This window comes from Dipteris shenzhenensis, chromosome 14, assembly GCF_047967505.1.
Source record: "Dipteris shenzhenensis isolate YYH24624 ecotype China chromosome 14, Dip_SZ_1.0, whole genome shotgun sequence".
NCBI classification, from domain to species: Eukaryota; Viridiplantae; Streptophyta; class Polypodiopsida; order Gleicheniales; family Dipteridaceae; genus Dipteris; species Dipteris shenzhenensis.
In genome coordinates, this window is record NC_141609.1 from 56,740,840 (window position 1) to 56,753,480 (window position 12,641).

The following is a 12,641-nucleotide window of genomic DNA, read 5'->3' on the forward strand; positions in this document are numbered from 1 at the left end:
TTTTCATCTTCTTTCTCCTGGAGTCTTCATACCATGCTTCACAATGAGTAGTAGAGCCATACAAATGAGTTATCTTCTCCACCATAGGTTGAATTAAAGAGCTCTACAAAAAGAAGTCCATCAATACAATTCCCTCTACAACTTTGGAGTAAGAGGTGCAAGCTTGGAGCCTTGTATGCTCAAGAAAAGATGGAAAAATGGAGGTTATACTACTCACAAGGACAGGCCTTGTTGGAAGGCAAAGGTGTGAGAATGGAGTCAAGAGAACATGCCTCCTTGGAAGGCAAACACAAACTCAACTCAATCTAATTGTGAACACACAAGTAGAGGCCTGTTGAAGGCTCTGATACCATGTTGGAAGATCGGGAGAGAGAGAGAAAGAAAGAGATGGAAAGAGAGAGAGTCTTCAAAAGACGTGGGGCCTCTAAGCGGGCATCACAATGAATATAACATAATCAAATCTAATACATAAGAGAAATCTGGGACTGTGGCCAAGGTGGGTGTCGGTAGTAAATGAGGCTGCAATGACAAGAACCTCTGAGCACTAACAGTGGTCTATGCTTGCGGTCCACTGGGGTCTCCTAGCAACGGCCCTGCGTCTAACAAGAGCCACTATAACGTGACCCCAATCTAGTGAACATGGAGGGAAGATCCCCAAGCATGCTCCACGAATCAACCAATTGTCGATTCTGTCTATCACTGGCTCTGGATCTTGGACTCACCGACTACCCGTGATCTCCTGGTCCATATGATCTGGCTTCATGATTATGCACTTATATATATCTAGATGAATCTAGGAACATGCCCAAACTCATTCTCTAAAAATACAAGACATAGTGCAGTTCCATCTCATGATAGTCACTCATAAGGTTAAAAACCATAAACTCCATCACACATAGAAGGGACTAGCCACTATTACATTCCCACTGATGCCATAAGCACCCAATAGTAGGTGTAGACCATAGTATAAACATATGCTCTCACACATACAAATCCACACACCCACACATACTTGAGCATCCATTTATGCAAAGGTCTTCATATTGAGTTTCTGTTAGCACTCCGGAGTTGAAGGGGAGACTCATCCGTGACAAAGGCTAGCACTAAAGGAGAAGGTTAATCAAAAAGTAGCCTATATTATCTTCATGCGCACTGGGTAGAGTTTGATTGTGTGCCCTAACCCCTCCTCTGTAACTTAAGCAAGTACTCTCTGCGTCTGATGATTTTATGGATGAAGGCAGCAAGGCATCTTTGATCTGGGTAAGAGAGGAGGTTGGAGAGGGGCCCGAAACCATCTCTGAATGGATAGTGATAGCAACCTCAAATCTCACAGTTTATAGGTCACCTAAAAGTTAAATGCTCCTCCGACTCAAATCAATTAATGAAATCCGTAGACAATGGTCCCTATAGAAGATGAGCTTCACTGGAAGCTTGCCGGGTGCCAACCAAGACCAAAATGTGTGTAGCTGTAGGAAGTTCTCTCGAATGACGTGGTTAACCTCGTGGCACATGAGCGAGACTGGTGGAACCTCAATGCTATCTTGGAAAGGAGGTAATCTACCCACGTGGAGTCCCAAACTCTCAAAGCAACTACATGTGTACACATACCAACATCTCTAACCACACAAGGCCAACCACGTAACGAGCCGTACTCCCTAACTCAGTAAAGGTATGTGATGACCCGACATGCTGCATCAAGATGTAGTGGAGATCACAGAGCTCAGCCAAAACAATCTGTTGCAGGGCTGATGGCTTGGTGCGGATCATTCGTGACAGCAAGAGGACTTGTAGACACTATTCCCGAGCCCCAATCTGCCTCAGAGAGAGAGAGAGAGAGAGAGAGAGAGAGAGAGAGAGAGAGAGAGAGAAGTGCACACAAGATAGCTAGATGTGCACTATTTGCAAATGAAGAAAAATGCCTTAGGGTTAGGGTTAGGGTTAGGGTTAGGGTTTTCCCATATCACTTTTACGATCCTCTCTGGACCTTAGTATATGGTAAAAGCGATACCATTGTCAACAGTAGATGCAACACTTCTCCGACAAAACCCTCCAGCTAATGTCCACTCAAGCGAACACAGCCAAAAAGTATCAAGATAGCAAAATGATAGATGACACCAAAATAATCTCCTAGGAATCGTAAGCATAGAAAATGGCAAATTGCAAATCTTCCATAACTAACAAGAAGTAGTTGCCACATCCAAATAGGTGCTAGTGCCACATGCAGTGCATAACCCTCCACACTCAGTGCTAACAAGTTCTAGTGCAAGGAATAGGTAGAACCTCCCTTTTCCAAGTGTGAGTAAGCTAGAACAGAGGCGAAGATGGCCTAGAAGATACAAGTGAAATCATTAAGTAGGAAAGCCTTATGTTGAAATCGCAATCAGCTTTTGGCTCACCTTGAACATATGCCATCAAATAGAGATGGGAAACGAGTGCCAAAAGTGCACGAGTAGCACTAGGAACAAGTCCCGGTAGAAGAAGATGCATCAGGAAGCTCTAGGCATGCGCAAGCTGTGGCGGAAGATGAAGGTAGCTGGTTGGTTTTACAAGAGTAAGCTTCTCTCTCCTTGCCATAATAAACAAGAAAGAAGATGGCCATCTATTTCCAAGTAACTACAAAGCAGAAATACTAGAAAAGGAAACTCCCTACATTGACACGCACACAGGTTGCGCCTCTAGGAGTGCACACGGCTCATGGCCCCGCAATAAATGCTCGGTCTAGCCCAAGCACCACAACATGTAGGCAATTGCTACCAACACAACTACTACGAACTTGAACCTACGACTCCGCACTTTTTGTGCCAGACATGTCCTCTATGCCCAAGCCCAATACCTCTCATCTATTCACTATGCAGAATGTGCGGGCTGCACTTCGCCGGCTCCACAACCGGAAAGCACCGGATCATGAGGGCCTTCACACAGGAGGTTCTAGCACTGATTCTTACACATAAGTTTAACCTTGCAGTTTGTCACGGCTTCCCACTAGCATGGAGCACCACCACTATCGTACCGATACACAAAGCAGGAGACCTCATGGACACCGGGAACTATCGCACCCTCATGATTGGCCACACATTGGCCAAGATCTATGGATCGGTACTCGAGAGGGAGATCAGCAGTCATTCAGAGGCGCGGGGGCAGTGAGCACTAGGGCAGGCAGGAGACAGGAGGCAGCACTCTACTCTAGACCACATTTTCACTCTGAGGGCTGTCATTGAGGAGGCGAGGTTCAGACATCAGAAAGTCTACACATGTTTCGAAGACTTTCGTTAAGGCTTTCGACACTATCCCACGATCCCGCATGATCAGGAGACTACTAGGAGATGCAGATTCCAAAGACGTTGATCTGGGGTGTGATGAGCCTATATGAGTCAGTCAGAGGTAGGGTCCGTGCTCCTAGCGGTCTATCGAATTGGGTCGAGAGCACCATTGGGGTGAAGCAGGGCTGCCCTCTCTCACCGACACTCTTTGGACTCTACATCGATGAGATCACATCTTTCATAGATCGCCTAGGGGGGCGAGGGTTCATTACTAGGTGATCTCCTCATACAAATATTGCTATATGCTGATGATATAGTTCTTATATCCTCTTTGGCAGAGGGGTTGCAAAGAGATCTGGAGGCATTAGAGGTGTTTTGCAGAGAGAGAGACCTGACAATCAACCTTGGAAAAACTCAAGGTCATGATCTTCAACACCTCACGAGCAGTGATTCGTCGACTTAGTTTCACCTATCGTGGCGAGCCAATGGAGTTAGTGCAGTCGTACACATATTTGGGAGCAGTCTTCACAAGACCCATCTTCACGATGACCCATGCAACCCAAGCACGGCTCACATGAGGGCGTAGTGCTTTGGCTAGACTAGAGCGACAATGCTTCCAGGTGCACTTCCAGGATCCATCGACGAAGGGCTGGCTTTTTGACACACTGGTGCGACCAACTGCCATGTATGCAGCACCGTTCCTGGGGATGCAATCTTCCGAGGACAGACTGGAGGAGCTTTGAGCGGCTACAGGTGACGATGGGGTCCAGGATGATCCGATGTAAGCCCTCAGTCCCACATGAGATACTATAGGCAGAGTTCGCCATGACCCCTCTCCAAGTTGATGTCATCTTTTAGGCAGTGACTTTCATCCACAAAGTCTAGGACTTACCCCACTGGAGACTTCCGAGGTTGGCCCTAGAGTCATCCAGACGACTAGCAGAGAGCGGGGCAGACACATGGTATGCACGCATATCCACTTGGTTTGCCAGGTACGGTATCCTGATGGACAGGCTTCCCCCCTTTTAGTACAACATGGATGCGCATCCTGAGTGGATCCCACGAGATGAGATCAACCGTATCATACGGTTAGACCTCCTCCACTTTCATACATCCCGGACTTGGGGGGAGGAGCTCCCAGGAGCGGGAGCTCCCCACCAACCCAGTTTTATCGCAACCACTTCCTAAGAGTATCAGAGGAGGGATTCATCATCAGACCCCAATATCTCGAGGACAGAGGAGTCTCCCATGCATTGAGGATTGCCATTGGTCAGATGCGGGTTTCGTCCCATCAGCTGAGGATCGAGGCAAGGAGAGCAGCAGGTATACCCAGAGAGCAGTGGGTCTGTACGCTATGTATGTTGGGGGCCGTTGAGACAAAGGAGTATTTTCTTTGTGTTTGCCCAGCCTACTACGAGATCCGGGGGCGCTACCACTCTCTCTACCGGGAGGGGAGTGGCTTCAGCCCTTTGTCGCGACTGATCCATTTCCATGACCAGGTCTGTATCAAGCGTCATCTGATGGAGATGCGTCGGCATAGGGAGACACTTCTATGACAGACCAGCAAGTAGCAGGGGATGGCCAGACCACCACAGGATATAAAGGATGACCGGGCATAGCGACGCTACACAGACTTCTATACATTTGAGTTAGCCCCAGGACACATTGGAGTGGAGGAGGAGCTAACCGACATGAGAGCAGTCTAGATGAGCAGCCAGCACAATATTACCGAGAAAGGGGCGCAGAGACCACATGCGCAAGAGAGCATCCCCAGAGTACACTCTATTGAGGTCCGACCTATCACAGCTTTCCTCAAGGGGGATTGACAAAGACAAGGGATCACTCTGGACATAGCTCAGAGAGTCCACAGAGCGAGGAGACCGCGTCCCCCACCGCAGCGCGAGACAGCTTGACAGACAAATAGTAGCGAAATATTAACGCAAGTATAACCTGCTCAATTTGTCTGTAGAGGCACTGCACGTATCAACGCAAGTCTTCGACTCTATGCTTCCCAATAAATTGCAACTAGCATCTAGCCAACTGTGATCATTAATTATAACATGGACAACCAGCAGATTGTGTGCCCAATAAAAAGGACTAAACCAAATCACAAAGATACCAGACTTTTTTATTATTCATTATCAAAATTGAACGCCATATCGTCATACACTCTAGCTAAAACTGTAAATCTAGCTCAACCCCAGACTCAAACAGATTGTGTGCCCAATAACGAGGACTAAACCAAATCACAGAGAGCTGACTCGTACCAACTACCACTGCAAAATGTTAATTATTCATTATCAAAATTGAACGCCGGATGTCTAGAGAAACGAAACGACTCTCTAAGTTTGCAATATCTTAGCTCCAATATCTATGAAACCTCTGGAAGCTTTTGCCTTTACAATCACAACCTCACACCTGCATGGAACTAGCTAGACTCGTCACTCCGTACACCTGTAGCTACCTTAGCTGCCTCAATCCTCGGATGTTAGAACAAGTTAGGTGAGATCAATTCGAAATTTCAGTAATTGGAGGCTGAAACAATAACAACCACATTGCTCACCGCTGGCTACGCAACAAATTACACTCTTTGCAAACGAGCAGATGAGTAAGGCCTGCAAGCTAGAGTGTAGAATGATACAATCAGGGACTGCTTTGCCATGCGCCTCCAGTAGTGATTCACCGATCCTCACATTGACATCTCTTTCGTTCGTTCTCTATCGTTATCAATCCTTGATGAGCTTGGTCTTTGTTATTTTCGTGAAGGAGGAGATTTCGTCAAAGGCTTGCAAAGCAAGCACGAAGAGTGAAGGCCGTGAATTGTGAACTATAGCTTGAAGGCTAATGTGAACTCAATGGTGGGCGAGAGAGCAAAGAATGACCATGAGACTCAGGGGCGAGTACTAAACCCATGCTTTGACCATCCTCAACCACTCCCCATCTGAAGGTGGATGTTTGATTCTTAAATTTTGGCTAAGTCTTAACCCATGGCTTTGAGACCTTCTATCTCCTCCTTTCATTCCATTAACCTTCCATCTCCTCCTTCCTCCCGAAGGCGACCTTCCATCTCCTCCATTCCATTGACCTTCTATCTCCTCCTTGCCCCTAAAGCTGCCTCTTGTCTTTCCACCTCGTTCCCAAAGCCTGCCTCTTGTCTTTCCACCTCCTCCCCCCTCTAAGCCTCCATCCAAGAGCTGCTTCTTTGTGACACATGGCAGGCTCTTCTCCTCCAAGCTGCCACGTGTCCTCTCCTCTTTTTTTTGGTATCCGTGGTTAATAGGTTAAAGATTACGCATGAAAAATCAATGTTATTTTTCCATATGGTGCAAAAAATTTAGACTTGATCATATGATGCATACTATTATTCAAAGAAGCTTACCTGGTAAAATTGTGTGTTCGATCGTGCTGAGAATATTCAATTGAGCTAGAGTTATTCAATAAGTTTTTCCTGGATGCACATTACAATCAGCACATCATTCATTATACTATGAAGAACATGCAAATTTAATTGCAATAATGCCAAAAGAGAAAGAGATTAAATATTTATAAGTTCAACCAAATACCTCTCTTTTCTTTTAAGAATGAGGTCTAACAACCCCCCATAGCTTTCCTTCATAAGCAAAATTATTTAAGGTGGTGACTCCATTGTTTGTGCAATGCCCATGGCAGACAGCCAAAAACCACTTTTAAAAATTGCTTAAACAGCTAGAATTTTTCTTGTACTTGAGCATCGGGGGCAGCCACATCCTGTAGTTACTGGGTTATATGCAAGATGAGAAGCTCTTTCCATTCATGCACAGATTTTGGGGTTGATGAATCTGGCCAAAAGCAAACTATTTGTATGATTGAACAATGTTTACATGCTGCCTACTTGAGCATCGCTTTCTTACCTCTCAATCTCGCCTTTGAGATGATCGAATTGTTCAAAGTGAGGAGGCGTCACAATTTGCTGGGTCTCGGCATCGAAATTCGGCGTCAGAAACTTCTCTATTCAAATCTGCATGTGTTTTTGGGTAACTCTCACCCAACACCTTCTCAAAATTTTGATCTCTTTTACATGATGTTTAAATGGGTGTCTAGATGACGTCTCTTACTTTTCAAACGCTTGATAGAGTAGCCTAAATCACATTTTCATGTTGAACTGCATGTCTCAGCCAAATTAATCCAACTGCGAGGGTGCACGTCTAGTTGCAGCTACGCCTTGGGGTGGGTTGGTGAGCTGATATGCTCAGAGTCATAGCTACTGTTCAACGTATGAGGGGTTTCTACATGGAGCTTACTTTCCTCTTCAAAAGTTCTGTCATCCCCTTCATCGGATGCATTGCTCCTTCTGATGCATACCGCATTTGGAAAAGGGATTCTACCTCTGAGCTGATATGACCGTTGCTGGAGTGTGAGGCTCCCCTTTGGAGAGACCGTTAAGAGCCCTCCGATAAGTAGCAGCAGCTTGCTCATACTTTCCAAGAGCATTTTGTACTTCACCCAGCAATCGGAGCACCTCCACATTTGCTGGAGTTGCCTGTGACTGCTGCTCCCTCCAAAGCATTTAAATCATCGGGATGAATTTTCAAAATCGCTTTATAACCTTGCAGCCGTTCCTTCAACTTGCCTAACTCTTCCGTGCTCATTTCCCCATTCGTCACAACCTTCTCCTGCACCACCTCTCCGGATGGAAAAAGGTCCCCAAACGAAAAAACAACACCAAAAACAACTACTGCAACGCCTATCCCAACTTTCACAGGGAGACTGACGCCTTCTTTCGCATTCGGTTTTGAGACGGGAGCATCATAATCTATCGGTCCATACATCTTCTCTTCTTCCGCCCTCTTGGTTGCTTCCGCAGACATCTTTATGCTGCCAGGCGTTCCTCGAAGCTATTGGAAGTTTCCTTCCTGCTATTGGGTTGCGAATCCAAACCCACAAACAAATTGGGTGCATTTGTATCGGATAAGTCACCGGATGAAGTGTCTGTGTTTTCTTCTCCAGAACCTGAAGCTGTTTGCTTGGCAAACTATCGGATTGGCTTTACTTTTGGGACCATGAGAAACTGCTTTACAAAACTTCCAGGAGCTACCTTTTCTACTTCCACGAGCTACCTTTTCTCCTTCGAATGTTGCCAGGCTCAATCAGCAACGCGACTTTCCTACTTGAGTAGAAGCCAAAAGCTCGCACGGGATTACAAAGAACTGTATGCACGGGATTACTTGAGTAGAGTGATAGAGTCGAATGAGCAAGAGCATCATACCGGATCACAGAGAAGCAGGAGGAAGCATGGTCGAACTGGTTGGAGCAGCTTTGCAGCACAGCAGCAGGAGAATCAGCGTCCAAAGCAGCAGGGTCGAATTGGATGGAGCAGCTTTGCAGCACATCAGCAGGAGCATGCGTAGGTCACAGCAGGAAACCGTTTTGCAGGTTTGAATCGCATGCAGGTTTATGGAATGCAGGTTCAATCTTCTTCAATCGTCGTCATCGTCAATCGTTCAATCTAGAATGTTGACACGTGGCAACTCCTCTCTCCTCAATCCTCCATTTTTTTTCCCTACTAATAGGTTAAAGATTTAATAATCAATTTCACAACATTTATAAGAAAAATAGTTTTTTTTTGTGTAAAGGTCCATATTGGCGCTTTGTTGCTAGTAAGTCCCCTGACATTGAAACAAGATGAATGCTCATAAAGCATTCAAAAGGCCTGCCTCAAATGAGTAGCTTGGAAAAGAGAGAGAGAGAGAGAGAGAGAGAGAGAGAGAGAGAGAGACTACTTCAATGTGCATGAAGGAGAAGAGGGGGAGAGAGAGAGAAAGGGGGAGGGGGGGTGGGCTTGCCTTCAAATAGGAAAGAGAGAGAAAGAGGGAGGAATAGGTGGATGGGCTTGCCTTCAAATAGAAAGAGAGAGAAAGAGGGAGGAATAGGTGGAGATAATCAATCATAAAAACAAAAAGCACATAAGTGGACCGATCAACAATTCATAATAAAAACTTTTAAGATTTCTAAATTTTGCCCATCTCCAAAGTGAAGCCTTCACTAAGGCTACCTACAGCAGGCCAAAAATGGAAAATTCCTATTAATTAGTTGTGAAGAAAAAAGGGGTGAAAAGGAAGAGGGGCCATGATTAAACTAAGAGATAAAAGGGGAGGCGAGAGTTTCAATTGAAGCATAATGGAGGGTAGGTGGCATTATTGCTAGTATGAACACATGTTCGCACTTAGTTCAAAAAGTCAAGTTGATTTTTGTTAGGTGTTAGGTTTGTTTGATAGGAAGTCAAGGATTGAGGTCAATGGAAGAGAAATCTCCACAATCCGATCCAAGGTCAAGGCCCTTCTAGATTGAAAACCACAACCGGAGCAATGGTAAACACCCAACCAAAAAACCTAAACACCATGAAAAGACGACATGTGAGCAATTTTCAATGAAGACAATGACCCGAGACAAAATTGCGAAAAGACATACGGCGTGGGCTGACACACATCAGAACTAAATCATGACGCATGCACCGTTGTGACAAGTCACGTCATCTGCAGAGTCTACACACCTGCGCCATATCATCTACTCCTCGCAATGCCATGTCATCTTCATTGTGCCGACCAAAGTAAGGCATAAAGCAATCTTCTGACTGTAGACCCAAAACATTTGCATGTGCTTGTTTTGGCTCTTTTGTCAAATTCAATTAATTAATTAGTGTGATAAGTTCCCCTCAATCCCCAATTAACATAAGTGAGATCGCCAATTAACGTAAGTATGATACCTCCAATCCCCAATTAGCGTAAGTGTGATTCTCTCAATTCGCTAGCTCTCCCCTTCATCGCCACTCTCAACCTCCTCCATCGACACTCTCTCCCTCCCTCACCTCCTCACTCAGCCTCTGCCGCACTCACCTTTCCACCCTCTCCTCTCCTTCCCCCCTCTACCTCCCTTGACCCAACACTCGTCTACTTATAGACCCTCCAGCCAAACCTCTAGAGAGTTATGCCGCCAGTAGCTTTTGGAGAGTTCTTGCAACTTGCATTGTACATATCGCCTTCGATTAATCACCCTAATTAATTTAGCCATTTTGCCTTAGGTTAATCGCCTCCTCCACAATGACTAATTAATTAATAGAGTTTTTTCTTGCTGGGGTGCCCTATTCGCTCTGTGCTTTTCCCCTTTCATCTAATCTTGCGAGCGTTTGAAGTTGATACTCACACTAGTGGCATATTTTTGGAGATTCTTGGGCCATCTTTGTGATTTGATTAAAAGATATGGGTCAATGATGATTATTCTCTATCTTTGTACTCTATGGGTCTAAATTTCCTTCTAAACCTCAACTTTTAGGTGGGAAGATACTATGATCACTTTTGGTCATGGGCCTATAAATATGTGCTCGGATCTCCATTCTTCACAAGCTCACCTCTATAATTTGATGTTCGTATGAGTGACAGGTGCTTTGAGCCTTTTAATAGCAATTTGAGATGGGTGAGATTGAAAATTGTGTCCTCTCCGTTCTTGATTTGTTTTATGCGATCTATCCATTGTAGGATGTCGAAGTTTTTAGGAGGTCTCTCTTCTTCATATGTTGTGGAAAGAATATGGATTGCATTTCCATTTACCGTTGCTTCAAAGTTCCTAGGCAATAGTAAATGCTACAACATTTGGGAGGACATGGTTTGCTTCAAATAGGATTTCAATGTTTCTTCTTTAGCGGCATTGAGTTTCCCACATGCTTTCCAATCATTATGTAGTTGAAAGTACATGTTAAAAAATTTCTTCTACAAGTTGTTACAAGACCTCTTTGGTGTTTTGAGCTTGTTGTTGTAGCGACTTGCACATCTTGGTCTCCACTATAGCTACCATTCGCACATTACTCATGCCTTTTTTAAGAAATCTTGAGTTGTTGTTGTAGTCCATGATTTCTTGAGAGTAGCATCTTAATAGCTTTACCTCTAAGCTCTCTTTCAACCTCAAGTAGCATGCAACTCCTTGCAAGCTTTTGTGTGGCCATCTCAAACTGAGAAGCATCTCTCTCTTCCAAGGCTTCTTCCAAGCCTAGCTATTTGAAACTTCCATCAATCTCCCTTGTTCATCACATGACTTGCTTTGCAAGCAAGTTTGTACATTGCAGACTTATGCATTTCTTCTAGTTATTTTGTAGCTTAGGTGTCAAAAATGTGCAATGTGCCTTCTTGTAAGGACCTTGTCTACTTTAGTTCGAATAGTTGTGGATCCATTTTATATGATGTTTGCATTTGCAGCTTCATTTTTTAACTGTTCTACTTTGAGGTTTTAGCAAATCTTTGAGAACATCAGATACTCATGACGTGGCACAATTACATTGATATTAGAACATCAGATACTCATGACGTGGCACAGTTACATTACTATTTGCTGGTGACTTTGTTTACAAGATTCTTTGTATTTTTTTATGAAGGGTTTCATATCTCTTGGCTTCAAACTCTTTCCTTGTGGGTTGTGTACTTTGGATGGAGGTGCATGCACAAGTTGTTACAGCTTTGATATTATTGATCATATTCAGAGAGTTGCTATAGTTCAATTTTAGGAAGTTTTAGGTTGGTTACATTGTTTGCATGTGCAAACTATAGAAACTATGTGATTTGAAAATACATATCCCTTTCCTTGTGGGTTGAGCACATTTGAGCAACCTTGTTCAAGCTATTATAGCCTCTTTAAAAAGTAGCCTAATATTGGGTAATTATATAACATTGCTATATTGATAGCATATTAAAGTCTTAAAAGTGGTGTCATTGCAGGTTCACGACTATACTTGATAGAAGTTTGATATCAAAATGATATGTCAATAAATCTATTATTATTGCTTTTTTGGATGTTAATATCTTTCTAGGGATAGGAATCTCATACTCTCAACAAATATTTACTTCTATGATAATTGGATATACTTTCAATTTGTGAGTATATAGTAGCAATAGCTTCTTCTAGATTTAATATTTGTAATAAATGGCACAAAGAATTCTACAAGGATTTCAATATGTTTGCAATTGTGAAACATTATGGATATGCATTTTGTAGCATATCTGCTTGCAATGCAGTTAGGTTTTCTCTTGAAGTGAGATATTAGGGGGGAAGGATATCATATTTTATATCTGCACAGTAAATGCAAGGAAGATTTCTACAATGAAGATTTTTGCAAGGATTTTAGAAGTCCAATGGTTGCGCAGCATTTTGGATATATTTTTTGTAGCAAATCTTCTTGCACTACACTTAGGGTATTCTCTTGAAGTTGGATAATGTGGGAGAAGGATAATTATTAGAGTGTTTTTCATGTATTTTTCAATTCCATATTTGTCTTCCTAAAGTATTAATGAAGGGAGCATAATGTACCCTTTTTTTATGTGTACATAGGCTAGCATATGTGTTACTTATATTTAACAG

The 12,641-nt window shown here is 43.7% G+C and overlaps 1 protein-coding gene across 2 annotated transcripts in view; it reads right to left on the bottom strand.

Annotated features, from left to right (window-relative positions):
* Positions 1 to 8,687, bottom strand: part of EMB1030 (Alanyl-tRNA synthetase, class IIc) — a 56,165-nt gene extending 47,478 nt beyond the window's left edge. The window contains exons 1-2 of one of the 2 annotated variants that reach the window (XM_087384419.1): positions 8,506 to 8,687; positions 6,640 to 6,708 (exon numbers count right to left, since the gene is read on the bottom strand). The gene's annotated coding sequence lies outside the window, so the exon portion shown is untranslated. Of the gene's footprint in view, positions 1 to 6,639; positions 6,709 to 6,823; positions 8,396 to 8,505 lie in introns of those variants that run through there. The other variant, XM_087384420.1, reaches the window with a different exon arrangement.
* Between the last annotated feature and the right edge of the window lie 3,954 nt (positions 8,688 to 12,641).